At 45.2% G+C, this 6,367-nt stretch overlaps 1 long non-coding RNA gene across 1 annotated transcript; it reads right to left on the bottom strand.

Annotated features, from left to right (window-relative positions):
• Positions 1-937: 937 nt before the first annotated feature.
• Positions 938-5,873, bottom strand: LOC106611110 (uncharacterized). The gene is made up of 2 exons (XR_001330057.1): positions 5,743-5,873; positions 938-1,622 (listed from the first exon to the last, which is right to left on the bottom strand). It is a non-coding gene; the product is annotated as an uncharacterized lncRNA (long non-coding RNA).
• Between the last annotated feature and the right edge of the window lie 494 nt (positions 5,874-6,367).

The following is a 6,367-nucleotide window of genomic DNA, read 5'->3' as shown; positions in this document are numbered from 1 at the left end:
CTCTGCTTGCGGTGCAAATGTAGCTCTTTTAGGACAGGCCTTGGCTTCTCGTGTCTGACAACAAGTGGGATTATGCCCCAAAAAATTGCAATTATGGTGAAGAGGGCATTGGTATCTGTCACGTCCTGACCAGTATAAGGGGTTATTTGTTATTGTAGTTTGGTCAGGGCGTGGCAGGGCTGTGTTTGTTTTGTGTTGTCGGGGTTTTGGGGTATTGTTCTATGTTTTGTATTTCTATGTTCTTTCTATGTTGTGTATTTCTTTGTGTTGGCCTGGTATGGCTCTCAATCAGGGACAGCTGTACTTTGTTGTTGCTGATTGGGAACCATACTTAGGTAGCCCTTTTTCCACCTGTCTTTTGTGGGAAGTTGTTTTTGCATTGCTGTGTGTAGCCTGCGAAACTGTTCATTCGTTGTGTTATTTCTTGTTTTGGTCTTTACTGGTTCACCGTTCAAAATGAAAGGATGATGAACTCAACCCACGCTGCGTCTTGGTCTCATTCTAACGACGGACGTTACAGTATCTGACTTATTGGAAGAGGAGTGATATGTTCATTCCATCCAACGCTGCTGGTATCATCAATCCCTCCAAACCCCTCCGATAGGCAAAAACTATGTAGGAGGAGAGGAGAGGTTCTGTTGGGATTAGAGTCGAATTGGATTGCCGCTGTACTGCTTCTGTAGCTGCATGAATAATGTCCAAGGTCCCCGGAAGACACCATTAGGAAGTAGGGGGTATCAATCGTCCTCTATACTTTCAAACTGTAACCACTGGTATTGTTCTTTACCCCCTCTCTCTCAATGTGCTATGACAGATGGAGAGGGTCTATGCAGGTGTGTTGAATTTTGCTTCATAATCCTGTGCTCATGTTTTAGTTGCCAACAACCCGTATTTCCCTTCGTACAAAACCTAGTAGAAGGCAGAAGGACAATCAATAAAACGTAAAATTGTGAATGGTTTTATTGGAAATATTTTGCAAGCATTAATGACTGTCTCTGTCATTAGAGACCATCCATTCTAGTCCTGGTACAGCTCGGCACTGGCAGAGAAGAAGTGCTGAGTCTGTTCTTAACTGACTCATTATTAGAGAGAGAGAGAGAGAGTGTCTGTGTCTTTGAGTTGACATTCCCCTCTCTGTCTCTGTGTCCCCGAGGTGCTTTACCAGAGTAACTTATGGCTGTTGTGAGGACACATAATTACACACAGACGGACACGATGGTATTCACACAGAGGCACACACACAGGGGTCGGGGACAAGAGAAGAAAAGAGGCAGCAACCGTAGCTCACTCAGGGTCTGGAGTCATGGTGAAGAACAACCACAATTGGCTGACGGTGTAAGGTTGTCACAGCAACACCCTACATACCACAAACAAAGAATGTTGTGCCATCTCCAGACATTCACCGCAACCCTACAAATATCCAAGTAATGCTTCCAATAATACCAGTCCTCTCCATACACCCATACACTCCCACCAATGCCCCCTCACCCCAGTCTGTGTTGTGATCACTGAAACGCTCGGTGTGTGACTGTGCTCTCCCTGCCGGATCTGAGGATTTACTAGGTTACTCTGGGCTTGGTGCTTTGGCTCCTGTTGCCTGCCTGGGTCCTGGGTACAGCCAGCTGTAAATGAGATGCAGGCAGCAGTTAGTCTCTCTCTCGCTCTCGCTCTCTCTCTCTCTATGTCTACCTCTCTCTCGCTCTCTCTCTACGTCTACCTCTCTCTCTCGCTCTCACTCTACGTCTATCTCTCTCTCGCTCTCTCTCTCCCTACATCTACCTCTCTCTCTACCTCTCACTCTCTACCGCTCTCTCTCTCTCTCTTTCTCTATCTGTCTCTCTACCTCTCTCTACTGCTCTCTACCGCTCTCTCTCGACCTGGGTCAGGATGTACGCTACTGCAGGCATATACCTCAGAGAGAGAGAAGGACAGAGAGAATGAAAAAGAGAGATAGAGTGTTGGGGTGAGAGAGGCCTGCCCTCTGCGGGTCTACTCCGTCCACATGTCTCTTTATTTCAACACCCCTGTAGCGTGTCACAGTCAGCTCCCACCACAGAGAAATGTGTTAATGTCATACTCTGGAGGCCAGGTTAGGCCCACCTTAGGAATCTCGTACAATACATTTTTCTTAAAATGCAAATTGTTACCCATCATATTATAACGTGAGTGTTTCATCTGTTTGTGGTTTTGAGCTTGGTATTACCAAATCAGAAAAATATTCAACTAGATCTTTGTCACGCTTCAAACACATTCACCCTGCTCATTGGTCCTTGGCTTCCAGCTAAAGTCATCCAGCAGTGATATTGTCCAGCTGTGGATCAGATCAGAGTCAGGGGACCGAGAGGAGGCCCCCTGTCTGTCTCCAAGACACTTCCCCTGGGCTAGCCCATCCAGACCTCCCCCTGGGTCCCTCAGGTTTTTCAGGCCTCCACGACCCATCCAGAGCCCATCCAGAGCCCATCCAGAGCCCAACCAGAGCCCATCCAGAACAGAGCCCCCTCCCACTCACAATAAGTCAGCCATTTTAACACAGTTTATCTCCCATCTTAAACTGCCTCTGGCCAACTTAAACTGATTAGCCTTAACCTACCAGCCCTGACTCTTTTGGCCCTGCATCAATAACACTTATCAATCAATATCAATATTGATCAAGGCCTCCCATGTCAGACCAAGGGCAAGCATTGATATTGATTTTAACCATGTTAGCCGGGACAAAAGGTTGCCAAATCAGTTTAGACGCAACGCATGAGAGGAATATGACAGCACGTCTCACAGCGTGGTTCCAGTAAGGATTCGATTTGATCAGCGTTAACTGCTGATTTGATATACCAATACTACGACCTAAATCGGTCGGTAATCAAGTCACAAGGTATGTTAATTTAGTAATGCCTGCCCTTTAAATCCAGAAGGTTTTATGAATCAATCTCTCAGTGAACCTAGCATCAGATCAAATACAGTTACTGGGCATGGCTAGGTTTCTTATGGGGAGGTAAAACTGACCCACAGACACGACTGAGGGAGTCTGGGTCTCCAGAGAACTGCGGTGATGGTGGTGGTGCTGTGGTTTGTGTTCCTTCACCCTAGAGAGCTGTTACATCACACAGAGACACACACACACACAACCTTCATTAGCAAGGGCATGAGAAAAGTGTTCTTTCTCCCCCGATCAAATATTGATGCCCTGTGCGAGACCAAACCAAATGAGTGAATAAGTCATGAAACGCTGAGCAACAACACACAACAAAGAGAGCAGTGACTGTGGAGAGGAGACTTTTACACTGTTGAATGTTTCTCGCTTATCACCACAGAGCTTCAAATGAGCAGGAAGAGAAGGGAGGACTAACATACCAACTGGAATGGTGGACTTCATTAAAGGAAAAGGTTTGAAAAGTGGGAACTAGAAATAGATGTGGTTTTGGAATTTTAAACGACCTAGGAGTTTTGACGCTATTTACATGAAATTCACAATACCACACATTCAGCCTTTGAAATGATCTGAAATACATAATTGAATGCTTATGGTTATTTCTCCTAAAATAGATGGCCTATGGATATCCCCTTCTCCTGGCTAGCATTACGTATAAATTGGCATCGGGCGTTGAACAAATTACTCCTAGTGGAGCCCTGTCTTTAAAAACTGAACAACGGCCATTGAAAAGATTGAGCTCTATTCAGTGATATGCTTTCTAGCAGACGAGGAAATAGCCACTTCCCTTTGAAGCTCCCTGAGGGTCTCATTTTGCGGACATCACTTTTTTGGGTCAGCGAGTAAATGCAAAAAATATGTCCTACCAAAGCCTTTCCATTTATCTGGGTGGGTATTCTGTGTCAGCCTCAGCGTGCCTAATTCTCCCAGGAACTCCCCTCTGCTGAGGAAGACAAGGCTGACTGGCAAACGCACACATTATCTCTGCAGTGATCCCATTCCAGCCTCCTATTACAGGGTCTGTCGCCAAGCGCAGCGCCATGCGGCACAACGGCAGCTTAGGGACACACACACGCTACACATGCAGCCACACACACAATGATCTGCTACTCTCATTAAATAAAATATGTTCTATTTACTTGTCATACAGCACACTTCGTGTTATTTGTCAAGCTGCCACATATATCAAATGCATGTCTATTGACATCAAACCCACTCCAGCAGGGTTTCTGAAGTACTTTCTAAGGTAGACAACTTGAAAAGAAGGATTCTGACACAACCACAGTTTCCCAGTAGATGGATAAGTGTGCTTGCTAACTTTTCTCCGTCCAAATGGTATTTTTTATCCATTAAGCCTTTTCACCCTGAAGAATTCATAGGGCCGTCAAATGAAAGAAAGGGTCAAATGTTCCCGTTTACGGGGAGCGCCTGTAGAACAAAAGGGAGCGTGAGGAGCCATTTTGGGGCTGTCAGAGGGGTTTTGTGCTGCTAAAAGGCTGCTGTGATATGCTCTGACATGGGAGGCCTTCCACAGAGCTTTTAAGAGCCATGTGTCGTGGGCACTCTCGCCATCACGACACGGACAAAAGCACACCTGTCACTGACTGCTGAACGTTGCTGCACTTAAGATTTTCTTTTTGGGGGGGGGTAGGGGGGGCGTGAGGGGGTTTAGACTGATGTCGGGCGTGAGGTGAGCTGGTGATAGTGTTGTTGTACACTTCAGCTCCTTTGTAGCTCAACATAAAACTCCTCTTTGTGATGACAAAATGGCATTTCTGAGAGTTTGTTCAATTGTGTTCCATGGCATGGGTGAGCTAAAACTTCAGGTTGAAATCATTAGTTCAAGGTAAAAGGATGAAGAGTTCCAAAAAGTTTATTGAAAAGGTGGGTTACAACTTCATGTAACTTCAGTGTCTCGTGATGACACACACCTCTTTGCGATTTTAGCAAGTAAATCTTGATGGGGCAAACTAAAACAAAAAATAAATGTTGCATGCCAGCAAAGTCACAACACAACACTAAACAATACATTAATTGCACTATAACAGTGACAAACGGAGCCCACAAACTGTTAGGGCCTACATATAGCTGTGTCAACAGCAGAGTCCCAACATAAGTCCCAACACATTGCTACACCGGGTTATCAGCATAGCCTTGTCTGGCAGTGAAACAGTTCATTTAGCCTCAATTACTGCCTTTAAAAAAACTTAGCTGATATGGCTGATTTGCTTAAAAAAATGTGGTTTCAACTAACAATTGAGATGTACAAACTATGTCATAAGGGAACGACGAGCGGATAACAGGCAATCCGTAATTCTGATTAAGACATGAATGAGCACCTCTTGAGTGGCGCAGCGGTCTAAGGCAGTGCATCACAGTGCTAGAGACGTTCCTACAGACCCGGGTTTGATCCTGGGCTGTATCACAACCGGCTGTGATCGGGAGTCACATAGGGCGGCGCACAATTGGCACAGCGTAGGGAGGGTTTGGCCGGAGGGGGCTTTATTTGGCTCATCGCGATCTAGCGACTCCTTGTGGCAGTCTGACTGCCTGCAGGCTGACCTTGGTCTTCAGCTACATGGCTTTTCCTCCGAGACATTACATTTCTCTAAAACAGGCTGTAGGCTACATGTGCACCACCAGAACAGTAGGCAAAATTAAGAGTGGAAAAGGGACCAAATTATTAGGGGGCACATGGGCTACTAACAGCTTACTATACAACATACACTTAGTGTTACTTTCTTTGCTACAGTATACATATCTCCCTGGCATATTACATCAATTATGCAGCAGCATGCAATACATTTTTGACTCACCTTGTTGTGCTGTGCTCACTTGAACAGCAAGGTAGCACGGCTGTCCTTCATGGGCAAATTTTGTCATCAAATTTTGTCATCAAAGTCTGGCATTCTCTGGATTTATGGTGCTTTCAAGACAACTGGGAACTCTGAAAAACAAGGTTGAATCATGATGACATCAGTGATTGTCAGGTCGGAGCTCTAGAAAGAGGCCCGAGTTCCCGACTTGCAATTCCGAGTTGGATGACGGTTCAAAACGCATTTTACCAGTCGGAGCTTGTTTTTTTCCCAGTTCCCAGTTGTCTTGAACTCACGGAAGTCAGATTTCCCAGTTCTGAGTTTCCAGTTGTTTTGAGAGCGGCAGAAGTCATGCTGGATTGACAGCATGGCCAATGTTGAATATTTCTCCTTTTAAGTGTGGAAAAGAGAACCTTAAACCCAGACTTTGGACCACACACCCACTCCACTGAATAACAGTCTTGTGATTGCTTTGCAATGCTTGCAGTTAGCGATTGAATTCTTCCAAACCACTCATTGTTGAATTTGCGATTTCGATCTTGTTGTGTAATGTTTGTGTCCAATGGCCAATGAGCACCGATACGTTTTATATATAATTTCTCTTCATTATTTATCTTCATATGAC

The sequence above is a fragment of the Salmo salar genome, chromosome ssa09, assembly GCF_905237065.1.
Source record: "Salmo salar chromosome ssa09, Ssal_v3.1, whole genome shotgun sequence".
Classification (NCBI taxonomy): Eukaryota; Metazoa; Chordata; class Actinopteri; order Salmoniformes; family Salmonidae; genus Salmo; species Salmo salar.
This window is presented reverse-complemented; position numbering and strand designations above follow the sequence as displayed.